This window comes from Hippopotamus amphibius, chromosome 13 (genome assembly GCF_030028045.1).
Source record: "Hippopotamus amphibius kiboko isolate mHipAmp2 chromosome 13, mHipAmp2.hap2, whole genome shotgun sequence".
In the NCBI taxonomy this organism is placed as follows: domain Eukaryota; kingdom Metazoa; phylum Chordata; class Mammalia; order Artiodactyla; family Hippopotamidae; genus Hippopotamus; species Hippopotamus amphibius.
The window spans coordinates 28,024,876-28,048,385 of NC_080198.1; the positions used below are offsets into that span (position 1 = coordinate 28,024,876).

The window sequence follows — 23,510 nt, forward strand, 5'->3', positions numbered from 1 at the left end:
AAACATATAGTGATTTGTGATCAGCATTTATTTTTGGTGAAATGAAACAGAATGGAATAGAATAGAGTATATGAGAGTTTATTTAATGTGGTCAGGGTATAAGAGCTCTTTTTTTTTTTTTTTCTTCTTCAGATCTTTATTGGAGTATAATTGCTTTACAATGTTGTGCCAGTTTCCTCTGTAAAAAATATGGACCGCTTCACGAATTTGCGTGTCATCCTTGCGCAGGGGCCATGCTAATCTTCCCTGTATTGTTCCAGTTTTAGTATATGTGCTGCTGAAGCGAGCACAGAGTGCTTTATTTTTATGTATGTGTATACATGTCATCTCTATCTATCTATCTATCTATCTATCTATCTATCTATCTATCTATCTAAAAACTGTGGTTCACATTCAAAAATAGTTTAAAAACAACTGCCTTGATAAGTTTTGGTTTGTTTATAATGTGGTATCAGCCATGGTTGGCCCACTGAAAATTCTTCTTTAAATAACCACAAATAACCAACGTGTCTTTTTTCTTTTGACTTCTCATTTATTTGGGGGTTTTTAAATGGCTACACTTCTCTTAAAATCTTTCTCTTTTTAGCCTCTTCCTTCTGGCAACAGTGATTGGTTACAAATGAGGGAAATAAAGCCACACTTCAAAGTTCAGTGTATATTGGCAATGCATAATCTCAAGGAAGAGAGTATTTCATCTTTTTTAAAATTAATAATTCTGATACGTGCCTTCCTCATGCCTTTTCAGTTACCACGGCTCACCTGAATTTCACCTTGATATGACAGTTTGACATTAGATGCCTCTCCAGACAGGAAGAGAATCAGTCAGAAACTAGGTACATAAAGGTTATTAAATTAATATTTAAAATTTTGGTTTTGCAGATTTTATTTTATTTGTAATTAAATGCCATGAGTACAAATGTGTGATCTGTGTCCATGCTTGAATCTGTGTCCATTTAAAGGATAATAAGATTACTGGAGGAATTCTTATTTTATTTGTAGGCTTTCTCCTAGGAATATTATTTGTGACTACCACCAACAACCACAGTATTGTTAGAGCTGAAGACATCATTTTAAAAACATAAAGCATATAAATGTTTCCCCTTCTTAGAACCTTTTTATAACTTGTTCCAATCCCCAAATAACTAACATCTATGAGGAACAGGCTAAAATGCCAATAGTAACCTATCCTTGGAGTCTGAAGAATTGAGCTACATTATTTGATATTATTGATAAATGTTCAGGTCTCATGTCTTGGGTATAATGTAAGTGGAGATGGGAAATGAAAACATTATCAGTGGACTGGAATGCAGTTTACCACATACCTGAGAAATGTTCCTAATACCACTGCTTCATTTCATTTAGCAGGTAGAGTTTTGTCTTAAACCTGAGAGTTAATCACTCTTGTCAACAGACTTGGTTGCTGCTGTGTATTTTTTTGGATGTAGCTATGTTAATAGGGACTCCTGATTGCGGGTCTGAAACCCAGTCTTACTAACCTAGCTTAAGCAACAAGGAGCACTTACTGACTCATGTAACTGAGAAGTCTTAGGTGCTTTTGGCTGCACTTGTAAGTCGGCCTTCTTTATGTGGTAATCACCACACTGGACCTTTCATTCTTCTGGTTTAGCTATCCCAGCAGAGTTTCTCTTTCTAGTAGGTTTTTTTTTTTAATTACTTAATTAGTTAATTGGCTGTGTTGGGTCTTTGTTACTATACACGGGCTTTCTCTAGTTGCGGTGAGTGGGGCCTACTCTTCATTGCGATGTACAGGCTTCTCATTGCGGTGGCTTCTCTTGTTTGTGAAGCGTGGGCTCTAGGCTCATGGGCTTAGTAGTTCCGGCACACGGGCTCAATAGTTGTGGCCCACGGGCTCTAGAGTGTAGGCTCAATGGTTGTGGCGCACAGGTTTAGTTGCTGCACAGCATGTGGGATCTTCCTGGAGCAGGGATCAAACTCGCGTCCCCTGCATAGGCAGGCGGATTCTTAATCATTGCACCATCTAGGAAGTCCCTCTAGTAGTTTTTATAAATCCAAATACTGAGTCTCTTCAAAATAACTCGGATTACATACTTATTGCTGTACCATGACTGTGATCAATGGAACAGAACAGTGATTGGCCAGGCCTGGGTCACATTCCTATACCTGTATTCCAAGGATTGGAGGAGGAGCAGTCTCTCCAAAGGAAAAAAAAAATGGGCCACTGTTACAAAGACAAGGTTTTATGTAGATGCTGGGCAAGAAAAACAGAAGATGCTGCTACAGAGGTCTTATTTTGACTGTTGAAAAAGCTTCAGTGTCTTTAATTAAAAAACAACAATAGTGATATTATCTCTATCTTCTCATTAAAATTGAGCCAGGCATAGACATTTCCTTTAACTTCTCTGAGCATATGAATTATGTCCATGATTTTGACCAAGTGTCTGTAATATTTTATTAGATGATTTTCGTCACTCTGGGTAATAAACAGGTGATTTGACTTAGCAGAGTACAGGTGCTATTTTTAATACTTAGTGCTCTCTGGAGGGCTTCCAAATAATAATAGCACCTTTAAAAGCTTTGGATTCCCCAAGGAGCAATAAAATTGTGCTGAGTATTGTCTGCGATAAATAACACATCTCCCTTCTCTTCTCTTCCATATTCCTACCTGAGAAACCTCCAGATTTCCTGACATCATCTCAGCGTTGATTGCCTAGTGAAGGTCAATACTTTATTGCTTTCTATTTCTACATGTTTCTTTGTGTTTATATTGGAATAATGAGAATGTGGTAGGTTTTTAAAATATTAAAAATCAGGGAAATAAAAGCATAAACACATCAGTAAGGAATATAACTTAAAATTTTGTTTTCTAAAAGGGAAGTGATTTAATTTTTTCCTGATCAACAGAGTTCAGTGCTTAAGGAACCAAGATCTCATAGGAAAGGAAGCACAGAGAATTGAGGTCAAAATGCTGCATGGAATTTTCCCTTGAGGCCTTGTTGTGTACTTCTAGGGTAAAACCAAAAAAAAAAAAAAAAAAAAATTGTTGAAAACACCTGATAAGAGATTAAAAGGTAAATACACAGAGATTTTAGCAGTCTCACGGAGCTTCTGAGGAGGTAGGACCATGATAAACACTCAAGTCTTTTAATTGAGTCTCTTGAATAGCTACATCCTAGGATAAAAGCAAACTGGAAATATACCAGCCTCAATTGAACCAAGATGATCTGCCTGCCAGAAGAAAGTCAAATCATCTTTGGAGGATGGTAACATTTTTCAAACTTGTACAGTTTTCCATAAACAATATATCTGTCATTTACTAAAAAATTAGTAGGCATGCCAGGAAATAGGAACAAATGACCAAAAATCAAGAAAGAAAAAATAGCCAAAAGTGATAGATTCAGAAGTGATTTGGATATTGGAGTTATCAGACATAGACTTCCATATAACTGAATAATATGTTCAAGAAAAGACAGAGGATTTCACCAGACATCTGAAATCTATAAAAGGAATCAAATGGACAACTTCAAACTTAAAATTACAGTAACTGAGATTAAGAACCCAGTAGATGGATTCAAAAACATATTAGATACATCAGAAGAGAAGATTAGTGGTTTAGAAGATAGAGCTGGTAGAAAATACCCAGATTAAAACACAGAATGGAAAAAAGAATGTAAAAATACAGAAAATTCCATAAGAAACATATTGGATGATGCAAAGGTCTGTGCCTGGTCATTACAGGCCAGAAGGGGACTAGAGAGAAAATAGTAGCAGAAGCAATATTTGAAGAGATCCTGATCAAGAATTTTCCAAAATTAATGAACAATATCAAGCCAGAGATTTAAGAAACTCTATAAACAAAAAAAAATAAACAAAAAAAATCAAATAAAATGTTATATATATTATAGTAAAACTACTGAAAAACCAAAGACAAATAGAAAATCTTAAAAATATCTAAAGGAAAAAAGATACAATTTCAAAGGAATACCAGTTTGACTCATAAATAAGTTTTAAACAAAAACAATGGAAGCCAAAGAAAAATGGTATGAAGTGTTTAAAGAGCCACAGAAAGTAATTGTCAGTCTAGAATTCTCTATGCAGTGAACATATCCTTCAGAATAGATATTTTTAGAAAAATTAAAATGAGAATTAATTATCAGCTGATCTACATTGAAACTGTCAAAGGGAGCTCTACAGCCAGAAGCGAAATGGTCCCTGGTGAAATCATGGAAGTGCAGGAAGGCACAATAAGCACCAGAAAAGGTAAATATACAAGTAAATATAAATGCATAAAGAATGCTTGAAACAACCCAAATAATGTCTAGCAAGCAGTTTAACTCCCTGTAACCAAAGGTGGGACAATTTAAGCTCCACTGGATTAGGAGCTGCAATGATTGAAATTAAATATTTTAAATCCGTAGGTTCATCATGTTAATAGTAATAATTGGTTACCATAGAAGGATGGTTTACTTATTACTTTAAAGTATAGAATAGGGACTTCCATGGTGACCCAGTGGTTGAGAATCCACCTGCCAATGTAGGGGACATGGGTTCCATCTCTGGTCTGGGAAGATCCCACATGCCATGGAGCAACTAAGCCTGTGTGCAACAACTACTAAGCCTGTGCTCTAGAGCCTTCAGGCCACAACTACTGAGCTCACGTGCTACAACTACTGAAACCCGTGTGCGTAGAGGCTGTGCTCCACAACAAAAGAAGCCACTGCAATGAGAAGCCTGTGCACTGCAACAAAGAGTAACCCCTGTTCACCACAACTAGAGAAAGCCCACACGTGCTGTGAAGCCTGTGCACTGCAAAGAAGACCTAACGCAGCCAATAAATAAATAAATTAATTAATTAATTTAAAAAATATAGTATAAAAAGTTGTATAAAAAGTTAAAGAATTGAACATTTATTCTGCCTTTATGATACTACTAAGTTAAGGGAATTTTCTCTCGATAATAGTATTCCAGCTAATAAATGAAAAAATAATAATTAGAATATTCTTATTTTTAAATTCTAGTGAATTAATGGATCCAGGCATTAATATTAATGACTGGGAATGTTACAGAATACACCCAGACATGGTGTGCCTGCTGAAGGAGGAATACACACCATCAGCCATGAGGTAGTCTTGCCAAAAACAAAACAACAAAAAATGAGCCTGAATCTGATTAGGCCTTAGATCTAACTACCAACAAATAGAATTTACAGCTAGGGAACATTTTGTTTAATATAATACCATACAAAAAATCAGGTAATGGAAAACCTTAGTTCAAAGAATCCAGTTTCTCTAATGAACAAGTAGCAAGGGAAAAAAGATTTAGGAAGATTTTTAGGTAAAATAAACATTAAAAGACATATTGACCAATCACAGTGTGCAGAACTTATTTGGATCTTGATTTTAAAATACTTGTAAAAATAGTTATGACATTTGGAAATTTGAATATTTGCAGAATTTTTGATGGCATTCTGGCATTATTGTTAAATTTTTTTGTTTGATATTATGGTTATGTTTTTAAAAACCTACTTATCCTTTAGAGATACATGCCAAATAGAATGTGACAAAAAATAGTTACAAGAGATATGATATGATGTTTGGAATTTTCTTTAAAATAATATGGTTGAGGGAAAAGTGGGTGGAAATAGAGATGAAACAAGACTGGTCATGAGCTAATGATCATTGAACAAACTGTTGGATATGGGGATTTCATTACATTATTAATTCTATTTTTTTATATGTTGGAATTCTCCATAACAAAAGGCTTGAAAAATAAAATATATGTAGCATTACAGTAAAAAGTCATAATAATACCTAAGGTGACAATGGGGTGTGGGGTAAATGAAGTATAAAGAACCAATTAAGGTAGAGATTTAATACAAATGTGAAAGACTAAAAACTTCACTTTAAATACAAAGATTATTAGACTGGATTATAAAAAAGGACAACTATTTGCTGACTGCACCTGGCACACTCTAAATATAAAGCCATAAAAAGTTAACAGTAAAAAAGAATATCATGCAAACATTAACCAAAAGATGCAGTGTAGTTATATGTATACATGCAAATAGAAATACCTCAAAATATTAAAAAGTAAGCAACTAGTAGTACTAAAACAAGACATATACAGATCCTCAAACTTATTTGGGATTTCACCATACCTTTCAATAATTAATAGAACATGAAGAAAAAAGTCAGTAAACATATGGAAGATTCAGATACCACATTTAGCAAACATGACCTAATATACAGAAATATATAGAATATATAATATAATATTATAATATATTAATATTATATAGTAATATATAGAAATATAATATATATACCTACACCTACCAACTGAAGAATGTTCACTTTTTAAGTGCACAAGAAACATTTGGCCATTAGTATATATGTCTAGACAGAGGTATTTTTCAACAAATCTCAAAATATGGATGACGGAGTTTATTTTCTAATCACAATAGTATTAAAGTGGAAATCAGCAACAAAATGAAAATGAGAAAATTCTAATATTTGGAAATTAACTAATACTCTTTCTCCCATGTGTCAGAGTAACTAATCACAATGAAAACTGGAAATATTTTTAAGCAATAGTGAAAATTTAATATATCAAACCTTGTGGGTTGCAGCTAAAGCAGTACTTGTAAGGGAAATTTATAGCCTTAAATTCTTATATTAGAAAAAAAGAAAGGCTAAAAGCCAGTGATCTAAATGTCAGTTTCAAGGATCTAAACAAGCAAAGTAAACTCAAAGAAATTAGAAGAATATAAAGATAAGAGCAGAAGTCACTGAAATAGAAAACAAATAGTAAAAAAAATAGAGCCAAAAGTCGATTCTTTGAAAAGGCTAACAAAATTTATAAAACTCTGATAAGAATAATTAAGAAAAAGAATAAGGCGCAAATTCCTAAAATCACAAATGCAAAAAGAATAACACTAGAATATAGATATTAAAAGTGATAAAAAGATATCACCAAGATTTTGTGCCAATAAATTTGAAAATTTAAATGAAATGGATTAAGTTCCTTAAAAACACACTAAAATAGATATAATGCATTTTAGAAAATCTGAATTATCCTATATCTATTAAAGAAATTCACTTCATTATTATAGATCTCTGACAAAGAAAATACCAGTTAAATTCTCCAGCAAATTCTTCCAAATATTTAAGGAGGAAACAATCAGATATAAACTCACATTAGGATAGCATAACCTTGACCCCAAAGCCAAGAAGGATATTAAAAGAAAAGAAATTCATAGTCCAATTGTTTTCATGAAAATAGATGCAAAAATCCTAACTAAAACATTAGTAAAAATTAGTAAATAAAATTTAGATGTATAAAAAGAATAATATATTACTAACATGTTGGGTTAATTCTAAGAATGCAAATTGATTATTTGAAAACCAGTCAATGCAATTTATGATGCTAATAGAGTTAAAGTGAAAAACCACATCATCCTCTCAGTAGATAAGGGGAAATATATTTTAATAAAATTTAGCACTCATTTATGATAAAAATGAGCAAAATTGGAATAGAACAGTACTTTCTTTTTTTTTTTTAATTTTATTTATTTATTTATTATTTTTTTGGGGGGGTACACCAAGTTCAATCATCTGTTTTTATACACATATTCCCGTATTCCCTCCCTTCCTTGACTCCCCCCTCCTCGCGTCCCCCCCACCCTCCCTGCCCCAGTCCTCTAAGGCATCTTCCATCCTCGAGTTGGACGCCCTTTGTTATACAACAACTTCCCACTGACTATCTATTTTACAGTTGGTAGTATATATATGTCTGTGCTACTCTCTCACTTCATCTCAGCTTCCCCTTCATCCCCTGCCCCCTCCCAAACCTCGAGTTCTCCAGTCCATTCTCTGTATCTGCGTCCTTGTTGAATAGAACAGTACTTTCTTAATCAGATAAATGATGTCTACAAAAAAGCTACAGAAAACCTCAGACTACTTAATGTTGAAATATTGACAGATTTTTTTGTTGAGATTGTGAATAAGATAAATGCATCTGTTATTTCAACTTTTGTTCATTATTGTACAGAGACTCTTACAAGTTCAATGAGGTAAGAAAAATAGAATATCATCATAATTTTGGGATGGGCAAGGATCTGTATTTTTAATAAGCACAAATAAGTGATTCTTATGTATGGCCAGTTTGGGAAACCTTATGACTGGGTTGTCTAAAATGTGAATTGCTTTTTCTCTTGAAGTGGCCATAATCTAAATGTAGGGAATATATGAGGAGGATCTCATTTCTGTTCTCAAATGGGGTTGCTGTTGTCAACACTTTGAATCCATCAGATTGGATGTGGATTTTGCCACTTTCCTTTAAAAATAGTTTCTGTTTACAAATATGGTGTTCACCACATCTCCTACTAATAATTTTAATTGACCAGAAACAACCTATTATGCACATTGTAACAACTTACTATTATTTACCTATAATTCAATTAAAAATGTTAATAGGAGTTTAATAAGTTTAATTCTCTTTGGTATAGTTGGGATTCAAATACTGCTACACCCTTTTCAATATCAATTTAGTTAGTGTGTAGATAAATGCCATGGGTTAGTCAGATCATGGACTGTGAAAAATAGTTGTATACAATGAAAGTCTACTGTAATACATTTAGTTTCTATGATCAATGTTGCCTTCACTATCCTGGCATTACCAAACAGCGACATTATTTTATTGATCTTGTTTTTTATATATGCTCTTTTTTCTTTTATTTTGGTTACAGAATAATGCCTGCTGTTAAAATTCAAGCGTGTAAAGTAATAGGCAAAGTCCGCTATACTTGCACCCCAAACCCATTCCTCAGAAGTAACCACTGTAAATATTTTTATTCCATCCTTTTTATTTATGTATTTAATACATTTTTAAAATATTATCTTCAAAGAGCCATGAACTTTCTGTCTAAATCTTTTAAAATTCAAGTGTATATATGGAGACCAAGTTTATCCTTCCTGTCAAATTCAACAAATGGGCAGTCAATCTCCTAAACTCTTAAGTATTTGTAATCCTTGTTATTTTACCACGTTCTGTTTGTTTGTTGATGAGATTAAGCAACACTTTGGGGAAGGAATGATAACCACCAATATGGTGTAACAGTACTGTTCCTTTGTTCCCAAAGCAACACTCATACATATTCACACAAATAAATTTGCTCTCATCTTGAGTGAATCCTAGGCAGGAATAAGTAGTCCACATACCAGTGCTGATTTTAAATGGTTGAGGAGATGAGCAGTGTAGTTTACAATGCATTAAGCTAAGAGTAATGATAATGTACAAACGGCACATTATATATGTAACATAAATATATTTTAAAGTCTTTGGTTCCACTATTCCATAAGGCATAAACATCCAACAATGACCACTGTGGAATATGATTAAGAATCATGACAGTTTTCAAAAGAGGAGAAGTATTGTATTAATTGAGATAAAACTGCCATAATATAGCAAAGAAAAAACATCAGCTGATTTGGAAGTACGTTTTATATACCAGATCAAATACTGAAGCTTAGGACTTTATTGTGTAAAATGAACCCAACTCCTTTACCCAATTCATTACCAATTCCTAAATCTCTCACAGATTCGTTGTAATTCTACCATATCTACTGTTCCCATCATAGTCTAAATTATCATCATTACTGCAATAGCCTCTTGACTGATTCCCTTGCATCCACTCTCATCCTCCTCCAATCCATTTTCCAAATGTAGCTTGAGGGAGATTTTCAAAATGCTAGTTTGATTATGCCACTGCCCAGGTGGAAATCATTTCCCCATTCCAAAACCTAACATGGCTCCCGTCTTTCTCTTGATTCTTTTCATGTTATCTCCCTTAGCCCTCCGAACTCCAACTACACTGCCCTTTCTCCTCCTCAAAATCACTCTCCTCCCTACTGCCACAGGGTCTTTGTACATGTTTGTTACCTTGGCTTCTGGAATTTTGTTTCCTTTATCTCCACTGACTTAATTTCATCTCCTCAAATTTCAATTCCAGTATTTCTCCTCTACAGTTTAGTCCTCTTGTTATAGTCTCTCCTTTTTGTACCTGTTGCTAACCTGTGTTAAGATTTCATCAGTGTCTCCCCAACAAGACCATAAGCTTTGTGAGTTCAGAAACTATGTATATTGATATCCTGTTACCAGGTTAGCCTGGCATATGCCAAATGCTTAACTGTTGAATGCATAAAAGAAGGTGTAGAAATTTGTAAATTGAATAGGAGATGAATTACTGCAGCTAAAGATATTATTATCTGTTGTTAATTATAGGAAATAATTTCTAAGGGAAGTCAAAGGCAGAAGATCTGATGAAATGTAAACTAAAGGACTAAATTTTCAAATGAGGCAACTGATGCTCAGAGGGATTAAGAAACTTGCACATGGATGGGAACACAGCTACTAAGTGATAGACCTAGAATTTCAACCTAGCTTTATCTGATAGCACTGCTAGTCCCAAGAGTGTGTAAAGCTTTTATATAGGCAATAAGTGTGGCAAGTTCTGCATACTCTATCGCCCTCCTGAAAATTCATGAAGTCCATTATGAATATTAAAGACTGACAATTCCTGGAGTAAGGAAAGTTGTTGAACTTGATGTAATCCAGTATCCCTTTCATTTGGTGACACTCATCAATGGAATTTGCCTTGACAAGCACTCCTATACATTTCTTCATTTATCCTTTTGTCCTTCAGTTTGCTTTATCTGTCCTTATGACATTGACTGTAATTCCATTGCTAAATAATGTTTTTCAAAGAAGACATTTGCCAAATACTTCCATCTAGCTGGAATGATAAGACAAGACTCCCCCCCTGTTCAAGATAAAACATTGTCTTTTAAAGTTAATTTCTCTTAACTTAGGGGCATGTGTGTGGAGACATGAACCTCACTTAACCTTCTTTCTATTGCAGATATACTTATTTCTTTGAAATTATGCTTCCCCGTCCCCCCCGCATTATTTAGGCTACCAAGTTGAACATGATGAAGTGCCACCAGACCTGGAATAGCAGTGAAAATCAGAACATTGCATCTATTTTTTATGAGAAAAGGGAGACATTTGATCAAACTCAGTCCAATTACCACTGATAAAACATACCAGTGTCACCTTCAATAATTACTGAAGACTAAGACTTATCTATAAATAATACTACATCTATTTCATTTTTAGCTTATGTCATTTAAAAATTAATTCCTGCTAAACAGTTCTTGGTACTAGGGAAGTTTGCCAAGACTCGTTTCTTTAGAATGGAACATAAGTCTTCCAGAACATGCATATACTGTACTTCTCCAAATTTCTCATAAGTTTAAGTATATGGATTTTATGTCCTTAGGTAGAAAATTTTACCATGCCTTATTCTTCTATACCAGGTATATTTATATCTACATCAATATAGGTATATTGGGAAAAATCTGTGCATATCTACAAGCTGACAGAGAGTGCCTTTGAGGATTTTTAGCCTAAATATGACTACATATTCCAAAAAGCTTCACAACTATGTGATTTTGAGCTTGTAATAACTCAGCTTGATATGTGTACTTCTAGTTTGAGTTAAAGTGTTCTTATTGAAGAATTTTAAGTTCATACAGAAGAATAGGGAGGGATTAAGTCTAGATTCAACTTTTCTTCCCTGAATTAATTGCTAGAAAATAGTAATAAAATTTTCAATGTGCCTGACTACATGCATTTACTCAATGAATAGGCTCTGAGGCATAAAGGAGGACGGGACATTACCCCTGCTTTGAAGAAGCTCACCTAGGGGAATGTAAATGTGTACAGCTACTATGGAAAACACTATGGAGGTTCCTCAAAACATTAAAAATAGAACTTCCACAAAATCCCGCAATTCTACTTCTGGGTATTCTTCTGCAGAAAATAAAAGCAAACACTAATTTGAAAAGATATATGCACCCCTATATTCATTGAAGCATTATATACAATAGTCAAGATGTGGAAACAACCTAGGTGTCCACTGATGGATGAATGAATAAAGAAGATGTGGTATACCCCCCCACACACACACTTAGCCATAAAAAAATGAAATCTTGCTATTTGCAACAACATGGATGGACCTAGAGAGTATTACGCTAAGTCAAATAAGTCAGACAGAGAAAGACAAGTACCATGTAATTTCACTTATATGTTGAATCTAAAAAACAAAGCAAATGAAGAAATAAAACAGAAACAGACTCATAAAAACAGAGAACAACAGGTGGTTGCCAGAGGGGAGGGGAATGAGGGGATAAATAAGATAGATAAGGGAGATTAAGAGGTACAAAGTTCCAGTTACAAAATAAATGAGTCACGGGGATGAAATGACTATGTATGGATAGAAAAGAAGATGCTGCTGCTGTCTTTTTCTGGCTCTAGTTTGCTTTGTCTCATTTCTTTGTGTACTTCACTGCTCTTTTCTGTGAACCCATACAGAGCCACATGAAAATTATCTCCACCCAGTTTAGTAACTGATCTTGAACAAGCAATAGGGTAAATGTTCCAGAAAGAAGTAAAGATAACAAGATCCTATGGCCCTAGAGAGCGTGTGAATATATCACTATTGGATCTGAACGGCTCCCCTCTTTCTGGCTCCAGTTCCTCATGAGGCCTGGCTCTACTTCCTGTCCTATGTGTTATGGGATACCTCTGATTTCTCATTCTGACCCCCATTTTTCTTGAGCTCCACAGTGAATTTTTGGTTTTTGTAACTAAACGAATCCTAATTAAGAGGCTTGCACGTAGTTTTTACGATATTTTTGTTGGTGTGTGGAAACGGAACTTTAGGTGTCCAGCAATTTGTTGTGAATATTCTTAGTTATATTAGAACAAAATCCTGTAATCATTGAGTAGGGTATTCTAGTTGACTGTTAGAAATATCTGGACTACTCTGTTGAATTAGCAGAACAAAATCTTGTCATCATCAAGTAGGGTTTTGACCATTAGAAACCTCTGGGTTTCTTCTGAGAAAGTTGTATCTTTCTCAGTTGTATGCCTTCTCTGAGAAGTTGTATCTATGCTTGAGATGATTAAGATTCCACTGTGAAAAACTGATTCTGAATAAGCTAGAAAGTTGCCTGGCTTCTAAAGTTTGATGTTTTTAAAAAAGCATTATGTAATATTTTATATTTATAAAACAATATATTTGGAGCATAATAAACTAACACCCATGAACCCACTACCCACATTACTTTATAATGTGTTCCTTCCCTATATCTCATCTCCTCTGTATTTTGACAGCAGCCATTATCCTGAAGGAATGGATGTACTGGATGCATTTTACACTCATCCTTTCTTTGCTTTTCTCCTATAAAATAATTTTGTCACACATGTATGTATCTCTAAACAAGATGTATTTTAGTTTTTGAGCATTATAAAAATGGCTTTATACCATATGTCAGTGCTTCCCAACTTCTTCACATCTTGGCATACAGTGAACTTGAAAATATTGTACAGTGCCTTGGGATAAATGCTATCCATATCCCACTAAAAGACTCTGGCCACTCCAGCTATTACTCACCCCCAGAAATAAGGGGATCAATATGTTAGGACCTTTGTAACCTAGTCACTGAGGCACATCAGTTGGAAAGCACTACTGTATGTAGTCTTCAGTATATGCTGTTTCCACTTGATCCTTTGTTTCTAAGATTTATCCCTGTAGATGCGTGTGACTGTAGGTCATTCCTTTTCACTGCTGTATAATATTTTTCTGTGAACATATAAGCATTTCCATCTTATGCTGGTTAGACTTCCTCTTTGGTTTTTATTTATCCTAGGGATCACACCAGCCTGCCACAACTCAGAGAAAACTGCTGAATTTGATTCCATATTTTCCTAGGATTCAACGTGTTGCTTTTAAATTTTGGTTTAAAATTTTTTTTTAGTTTTATATTGGGTTTTGGAGTCTGTGACAATAAGAGATAGGATCAATTTGAGCATTATATAAGATACAACCTTCTCTATTTAATTGTATTATTAAAACACAATAGCAGTGTGTGCCAGTGAATCCACCTTCAGATCAGTGGAAATTTAGTTTAGACAAGCAAACTAAGGAGTACTGAATTATGAGTATTTCATAATGGCATCACTGTTTTTGATATTTAACATGACTTGGGATCTGAAATGAATTATGATTATTTATGTATGGATATATGATTATTTAGTTAGACAATGGCAAATATATTTCACTTCATGTTTCAAGTCCATCTTTTTGGTAGTGTTTTCCTGGAATAAGACTGGAAAAGTGTTTAATCTATTTCAGTGGTCAGTTATTGATGTCTGCCCTGAGTATGCAAAGTGGGAATAAGGACATACCTGCTACATATTTTCCTTCCCTAATCTAGTGTGTCCAACTGCCTCTCTTTCTTTCTTTATTTATAAATTTATTTATTTACTTACTTATTTATCTATTATTGGCTGTGTTGGATCTTCATTGTTGCACGCGGGCTTTCTCTGGTTGCGGCGAGTGGAGGCTACTCTTCATTGTGCTGCACAGGCTTCTCACTGCAGTGGCTTCTCTTATTGTGGAGCACAGGCTCTAGGTACATGGGCTTCAGTAGTTGTGGCATGTGGGCTCAGTAGTTGTGGCTCACGGGCTCTAGAGCACAGGCTCAGTAGTTGTGACACACGGGCTTAGTTGCTCCGTGGCATGTGGGATCTTCCTGGACCAGGGATCGAACCCATGTCCCCTGCATTGGCAGGCGGATTCTTAACTACTGCACTACCATGGAAGTCCCTGCCTCTCTTTCTATGATTATCTTGAAAGCATCTTGATCATCTGATTATTATTTAATTTGTAGCTTACCCCTTTCGGAAAACAAAATTCATAATTAAATAAAAAAGTCAAAGAGCATCATATAGTTGTGCTCTTTTCTCTGGTCGTTTATTATGGTCTCTAATTACCTTCTCCACAGGATGCTTTTCTCACAAGTTATTATCCAAAATAACCCACTCTTTTGATAAGGCATATTTTTACTATCATTATTGAGCCCTAAATGGAAAACAGGTAAAATGCCCTTTAATATCCTTGGTTTTAGGGGTTTGAACTCAACTTTACATAGATAGATCTTGTCCACTGTATTTTAAAACGATTAGAATAACAAAGCTTCCAGAGCCTATTAAATGTTATTTTTAAGATAACATCTTTTCTTGTCCTTCATTTATGAATATTTGGTCAGGAAATGGTTGTAAAAAGCTTCAAATCCCAATTGAATAATGCGTTCTCCAAAGTAGCTGCCAAGTGTAAATACCAGTGATATACATTCATGCATATGATAGTATATAAATAACCAGGAAAGCATAGCAAAGGTCAATCAATTATGTATAGGTCAGAGTACTTTCCATCTGGATTGAGTCATTTTAGCAAATGACATCATGTGTCCTTTGGAGTCTATTGTGAAATGTGGCTTGAGTCATTATAGATTGGCTTCTTCTCTGGGTTACCAGGATGGCAGTGGTAAGGCTCAATAAATAAATGTATTGGACTCTGCAGGAGCAGATATGCATAATTAGGGTGTAGTGATGAAGTCTTCTTATTCTGTAGAGAAACTTGGGCCCCATCTACCAATTTCTAATTTCTTATCCTTCTTGGTTAATTTTTTTTAAAGAACTTGAAGGCAAAGGGTTGGAAAGGAGCGAGATGCTCTTTATATTACTGTGGTGGATATCTTTTCATGAAATTGCCAGCAGGGAATCAATAGTAATAAATCTGGCACCCTTCTAATCTCTTCTAACTTCACCATTGTTCTTCTGGAATGGGACTACTAGGACTGTTTAAATTTGGTTTATAATTTCTACTTGATCTGATGGGGAATGGTCATGCCATATTGCCAGACTCTAGAGTGATGGGCAGGATGTGATGTTCTGTGAAGTGGGAAGGGATGTTGTCATTTTCCAGTTGGCACAATCAGAGCTGAATTTAGCTTATAGACCAAGTGATAAAAGGAGCTGCCAAGTCCAGTCATTTCTGATTAGTCAGGGCTCGAGGAGGTAAATGTTACTTGACAAGAATTTAATGTGTGATTTTCCCCTTCCTTCAGGATATTTTGGAAATGTTAAAGAGTTGTTGACTATTTTTTAAAGTAGGATGACTTAGAATGAGTCAAAATTGCTGCCATGTTTTCTAGGTTTTTATAGTGGAGACTAAGTTTGGTTCTGAGGCCTTGGAAGGAAGAAGACTTGGGCATCCTTAGCAAAGATGAAAGGAAATGGTTCTCGCTTAAAGGGAGGTTATAGTCTAGTGGGAAGATGGAAATGCAAACGGATTGCCACAGCATAAAATGATAGCTGCTCTAGTAAGAGATGTGTGTAAATCTAGGCAGTATTGGTATTTCTGTCACTTATCTATATTAATTTATCCCTTGCTTATTTGGGCCATAACTGGCTGAGATACATGACCATATTTATTCCTATTAGGTATATTGAGAGTGAATTTTCAGCTTTCAAGATGACTAGCCTGTATTTTGCAATTGAGAGGCAATGTGGCTGCCCTGCTCTTGAAGTGGTACTTACTATTCTGCACATGACCCAAACCCTTACCTTCATTTCAGTAAAACTCCATAGATTCCTAGGGGCTGTTCTTTGAGTATATCTACAAGGACAGTAAAACAAGTTGCAGCTATTGTTTGGTGGTATCTAATAGCTGATTGCAAGGTTTTGTCTTCTTTCCCCCAGTGTTGGTTGCCTGAGATGACAGTCTGTGGTCATGGATCAATCAGCTGATTCAGTCTGGTATAGACAACAGAAAAAGGAGCCCCCATCTGCCCCATTATCAGGACAAAAAAAGTGCCAGCAAGCAGACTTCTGTCTATATCTCATTTTACAGAACCACCCCTAGCTTTAAGGGAGAGCTGGAGAAAGGGGGTTTTATTTTATCTTATCTTATTTTATTTTATTTTATTTTATTTTATTTTATTTTATTTTATTTTATTTTTATTTTAAGCTCTTTATTGGAATATAATTGCTTTACACTCCTGTACCAGATTATGAGGTACACCAAAGTGAATCAGCTGTATTTATACACATATCCTCATATCCCCTCCCTCCTGTGACTCCCCACCACCCTCCCCTTCCCAGCCCTCCAAGGCATCACCCATCATGGAGTTGATCTTCCTTTGTTATATAGCAACTTCCCACTAGCTATCTATTTTACAGTTGGTAGTGTATATATGTCTATGCTACTCTCTCACTTTGTCCCAGCTTCCCCTTTGCCACCCATCCCCCCAACCCCATGTCCTCCAGTCCATTCTCTACATCTGCATCCTTATTCTTGTCCTGTCACTGGGTTCATCAGTACCATTTTTTTTTTTTTTTAGATTCTGTGTATATGAGTTAGCATACAATATTTGTTTTTCTCTTTCTGGCTTACTTCACTCAGTATGACAGACTCTAGGTCTATCCACCTCATTACATATAGCTCCATCTCATTCCTTTTTATGGCTGAGTAATATTCCATTGTATATATATGCCACATCTTCTTTATCCATTCATTTGTTGATGGGCATTTAGGTTGCTTCCATGTCCTGGCTATTGTAAATAGTGCTGCAGTGAACATTATGGTACATGTTTCTTTTTGGACTATGGTTTTCTCTGGGTATATGCCCAGGAGTGGGATTACTGGATCATATGGTAGTTCTATTTGTAGTTTTTTAAGGAACCTCCAAACTGTTTTCCATAGTGGCTGTACCAACTTACATTCCCACCACATTGCAGGAGAGCTCCCTTTTCTCCACACCCTCTCCAAAATTTGTTGTTTCTAGATTTTTTGATGATGGCCATTCTGATCGGTGTGAGGTGATACCTCATTGTGGCTTTGACTTGCATTTCTCTAATAATTAGTGATGTTGAGCATCTTTTCATGTATTTGTTGGCCATCTGTATGACCTTCTATTGAGGTCTTCTGCCCATTTGTGGATTGGGTTATTTGCTTTTTTGGTATTCAGCTGCATGAGCTGCTTGTATATTTTGGAGATTAATCCTTTGTCCGTTGCTTCATTGGCAAGTATTTTCTCCCATTCTGAGGGTTGCCTTCTTGTCTTGTTTATGGTTTCTTTTGCTGTGCAAAAGCTTTTAAGTTTCATGAGGTCCCATGTGTTTATTCTTGATTTTATTTCCATGATTCTAGGAGGTGGGTCCAAAAGGATCTTGCTTTGATATATGTCATAAAGTGTTCTGCCTATGTTTTCCTCTAGGAGTTTTATAATGTCTGGCCTTACATGTAGGTCTTTAATCCATTTGGAGTTTATTTTTGTGTACGGTGTTAGGAAGTGTTCTAAGTTCATTCTTTTACATGTTGCTGTCCAATTTTCCTAGCACCACTTATTGAAGAGGCTGTCTTTTTTCCATTGTATATTCTTGCCTCCTTTGTCAAAAAGATAAGGTGCCCATATGTGCTTGGGTTTACCTCTGAGTTCTCTATTCTATTCCATTGATCTTCCTTTCTACTTTTGTGCCATTACCATACTGTCTTGATCACTGTGGCCTTGTAGTATAGTTTGAAGTCAGGAAGCGTGATCCCACCAAGTCCATCTTTCCTTCTCAAGATTGCTTTGTCCATTCAGGGTCTTTTGCGTTTCCATACAAATCGTAAGATTTCTTGTTCTAGTTCTGTGAAAAATGCCATTGGTAATTTGATCGGGATTGTGTTGAATCTGTAAATTGCTTTGGGTAGTACAGTCATTTTCACAATGTTGATTTTTCCAGTCCAAGAACATGGTATGTCTCTCCATCTGTTTGTATTGTCTTTGATTTCTTTCATCAGTGTGTTAAAGTTTTCTGCATAAAGGTCTTTTGCCTCCTTAGGCAGGTTTATTCCTAGGTATTTTATTCTTTTTGTTGCAATGGTAAATGGGAGAGTTTCCTTAATTTCTCTTTCTGCTTTTTCGTTGTTAGTGTATAGGAAAGCTAGAGATTTCTGTACATTAATTTTGTATCCTGCTACTTTACTAAATTCATCGATTAGTGCTAGCAGTTTTCTGGTAGAGTCTTTAGGGTTTTCTATATATAATATCATGTCATCTGCAAAGAGTGACAATTTTGCTTCTTCTAGAAAGGGGATTTTAAACAGAGAATGAGTTAGCCCATCAATTGCCAAACTTTTAGTCTTATCCAAATAAAACCATTGTCAATAAATGTTTTAAGACTATACCTTATTGTTTTTTCAATGTGTTTTCCCTTTAATAATACCATGCATATTTTTCACGTTATTAAATATTCTGCTACATAATTTTCAGTGTCTACAAAGTAGTCCACTTTATGACTATACCATAGTTAATTCAAACAGTCTTCTGTTGTTTGAAATGTAGGATTTTCAAGTTTTACTCTTATAAAATAAATAATGTGGTGATGAACATCCTTGTAGCTATATCTTTCTCAGTACTCTTTTGACCATTTTTCTTTCATCTTGATTCTCTTTTTTTTTTCCAAATCCTCAAGTAACAATGATATTGATCCCCTCCTTTTTTTTCAAATCTGCAAATAACAGTGATATAAATAAATAATCAGATGTTTAAGTAATCTCTTTAAGCAGAGTCTGGGGAGAAGAGTTCTTCAATAAATCAGATAACTTAGATTATATCTACATGATGCAAAATATCCTAATGATTTTATGAAATCAGAGAAGCAGTTGGTAAATTCAGAGGCAGGATAGAGAGGAGGGAAGTGATCTATTTTCTGATGGAATCAATTTAATCAGCTCTGTTAAAATGGCTTAATGACTTTTGTAGCTCTGGTTAAGGGGATCTGGCAGTTTTCAGATATGTTAATTTTTAGAATCCCTCCTGCTTCAAAATATATTTTCATCTGGTATTGTGTTCCTTTTTGTAACAAGATTGTCAAATGGGAGTGTGAAGGTAGTTCATCTCACAGCTCATTGGTCAGAATGTATAGTAGGCATGTTGAAGTTGAAAGCCTGGCATCCACGCCAGCTAGAAGCAGAAGGTACAGAGAAGTTTGGCTTCCAAGGTAGTAGTAGGGGAAATGCTGACACTAGTACCCCTGCTGCCGTTATTGCTATGGTCTTTGGGAGAGGATTAATTGTGCCTTCCCTTGTTTGAGTACTAACAGTGGATTAGCAAAGCTGAGCATAGGGTAGAGAGTTCTGGTACTTGCTGAGTACATTACCTCTTATAACAGGGTTTTAAATGTCAATGCTTTTTATAATGTATATGAGGAATTCTAATTGAGAATCTGGCCCATATGCTTAGACTATGTCCAACTATATGTTTCTTTTTTTGATGTTGCAAAATAAGGTTAATTTTTATGGTGAATATTTTATGGCCTGCTTTCTGTTATGTGCCAGACAAATTGAGGGCGATGGAAACTGATGAGTGGCGAAGATAAAAGAGCAGTGTTGACCTTTTGGTAAAATCATTCATCACACTGCTTCATCTGTAAGTGGTTTTCCAGTCGTATCTCACATTTGCTGATCGCTGCTTTTGACTCAGTTTTACAGGGATTGATTGTCTTGTTGTGGATTGCTTTTTCTTGTCTTCCTTTCTTTTTTTTTTTAATTTTGGTTATTGTTATTATAACTATTTTATTACCTAGTAGTTCCTCCACCAGAGGGGGCTTGTGGATAGAGAGAGGCAATGGGAATTAATAATTCAGTTTCTTTTTTGCTGTTCTTCATTGTGACTTGCAAGGTTTCTTCTCAGTAGCTGAGATGGCCTTTAAGCATTCCATTCACCTACTCTCCTTTGAATCTTATTGGTCCCAATAAAATTAAGATACGAGTTGACTGTCTTGGCAGTGGCCAGAGATAGAATAGTTAACTGGGGTGGTCTAGCACCAGGATACTTTTTGGCTTCCATGTTGGTCAGAGTCCCATCAGAGGAAACCAAAGGGGAAAGCAAGAATAGGTTCTTAGTTTAATGGATCAAATACTGGAAACTATGGAGTTCATTATAGTGGAAGCTTAAATCTGCAACCTGGACCCGAAGTAGATCCGAGGCTGAGCATCTGATAGAAGACATCTCGCCAACATTGTGGACATCTATTGGCCCTTCATTTTTTGATCCTTTTGCCTGACTCTGGCCAATCCCTAGAGTTCAGAAGCATGGTTAATGTAGAAAGCCCTCAGCCTACAAGATACAGAGGCCAGAATAGACATGTACTGGCATCTGGTGAAGGCACTTAAGGGAAAGGTTCTGCCTTAAGACCAAGAGAAATTAACTTTTGTCCACTAAGGAATCTGACCAGTTATAGTGCTACTGTGATTAGTCTCTCAGCGGTTGTTTCTTAATTATGTATTTTAGGGTCTATTAAACTAGGGACTGTGTCCCCTCTCTGGGGACAGAGAATATTTCGATATTTTGATTGCAATTAAGTGGAAATTGAGAACACTGTCAGAAACTAATCAGAAGTGTTTTGCTGTTCCTTTATTCCCAATCCAATGCAGTGTCAAGCAATATCCAGGTGTTATCTGCACTCTGCCTGTCCCCTGCCTGAACCTGGGATTCTTCCACTGAGTGGTCCTGGGTCCCACATTGGCATTGCTCATTTGGTTGATGAGGACATATTGACAGAGTTGTTGCTGGGAAGTTTGCAGCCAAGTCTCTAAAGGTATGGCCATGAGGCCATTCTGGAAGTGTGTGTGTGTGTGTGTGTGTGTGTGTGTGTGTGTGTAGTAGGGGGGACGTGGGGGTGCATGACCCTTTTTCATTATTTTGTGAAGGCACAAATCATACACTTATGGCTGTAGCCATTCAAAATACTTTTACCTTATTTTGGATAACAAAGAACGTGTTCTTATGTGTTCTTACATTCTTTTACAGAAACACAAAAAAGAAACATCGTTTCTAAATAACAGCATCTTTTAACAGGGAATTTTCAGAAGTAACTTTTTTTCCCCTTTGTTAGAGATGGAAAGCCAGTGTTTGGGGAAGGGACACTTAGGCCCCAGAAAAATAGGCAATAGCCACAGTCTATTAATAACAGGGGCGTCTCATAAGAAGGAATAATTCTTACATGGTGGTGACATTTTAACTTTGAGGGAGATTTTCTCAAGTGTCTTCCACAGCGATACAGTACAGAAATTGATTTGAGGAGGAGGTAAAAATGAATTAAGATGAGCTTTTGGATCCTGCTTATTGAAAATGCTGATACTGCTGAGCGTTGCTTTTCTCACCTTCCTTCTCCAGAAACACCAGCTCACCTAGACTCACACCTACTGTTGCCCCTTTTCTCAAGACTTGACTATTAAAAAGAATCTCCGGTGTCTTCAAACTCAAATTCATTTCTAACTGCTCCTTTCACCTTTTACTCTTCTCCACTGTGGAATACAGTAACTAACCACTAGCCACGTGTGGCTATTTATGTTCAAATTAATTTAAATTAAACAAAGTAAAGAATTCAGTTCCTCAGTCACACTGGCCTCATATCAAGGGCTTGATAGGCACACGTGGCTGTTGGCTATCTTATTGGACAGTGTAGCTGCGCAGCATTTCCATCATCACAGGAAGTTCTGTCGGACAGCACTGCTCTGATACTCTTGGCTACCCGCTAAGCGTATTGCTTCTCTGTCACCCTCTCAAGTGGTGGGTGGTTTTTTTTTTTTTTCAGTGTCTGGAGTGGAGTTGGTGTCTTCTTTTCATCTTCATTGTCACTTCTAGACAGCTTTTCTTCTTTATCTACAGAAGTACTTTTAAAGCACGTGGGATCAGCCTATCCTACTGCCTACTCCCCTGTATTTATTGATGACTTTATTCCCTAGCTCACTCTTTGTGCCCAGGACTCTCTTGCCATCCTTCTAGGTAAGAATGTCCGCATAGAATACTCATATCTGGCCTCACAGTTCCTTGAAATTCTCACTTGCAAATTTCTCTTTCTCTACCTCATGGTCAGTGGCCAGTGGTTCTCAATCTCAGAAGCACTACTCTCCTTCGGAGCATTGGTAAATGTGAGGTGTCCTACTGGCCTTTAACAGGGCAGGAGCTAAAGATGCTAAATGTCATTCAGTGCATGAGACAGTCTAGGCAATGGAGAATTATTTCACCCCAAATAACACCATGCTCTTGTTAGGAAACACTGGACTAACCTTCTAAAAACAATGTACATACCTTAATTAAAAATACTCTGTTGCTAAAAAAATGCTACCCATCATCTGAGCTTTCATTGAGTTGTAATCTTTTTGCTGATGGAGGGTCTTGCCTCTATGTTGATGGCTGCTGACTGATTAGGGTGGTGATTGCTGGCAGTTGGGGTGGCTGTGGCGATTTCTTAAAATAAGTCTACAAGAAACATGTACCATAATGTTTATTGCAGCACTATTTACAATAGCCAGGACATGGAAGCAACCTAAATGCCCATGAACAAATGAATGGATAAAGAAGATGTGGCATATATATACAATGGAATATTACTCAGCTATAAAAAGGGATGAGATGGTGCTATATGTCATGAGGTGGATAGACCTAGAGTCTGTCATACAGAGTGAAGTAAGCCAGAAAGAGAAAGACAAATATTGTATGCTAATTCACATATACGGAATCTAAAAATGATACTGATGAACTCAGTGACAAGACAAGAACAAGGATGCA

The 23,510-nt window shown here is 35.9% G+C and overlaps 1 protein-coding gene and 1 non-coding gene across 4 annotated transcripts in view; one reads left to right on the top strand and one right to left on the bottom strand.

The window, feature by feature from the left end:
• The window catches only part of FHIT (fragile histidine triad diadenosine triphosphatase), a 1,404,433-nt gene that overhangs the window by 251,393 nt on the left and 1,129,530 nt on the right, over positions 1–23,510 (top strand). The gene's annotated exons all lie outside the window — the stretch shown is intronic.
• On the bottom strand, positions 184–290 carry LOC130835421 (U6 spliceosomal RNA). The gene has a single exon (XR_009048905.1). It is a non-coding gene; the product is annotated as a U6 spliceosomal RNA (small nuclear RNA).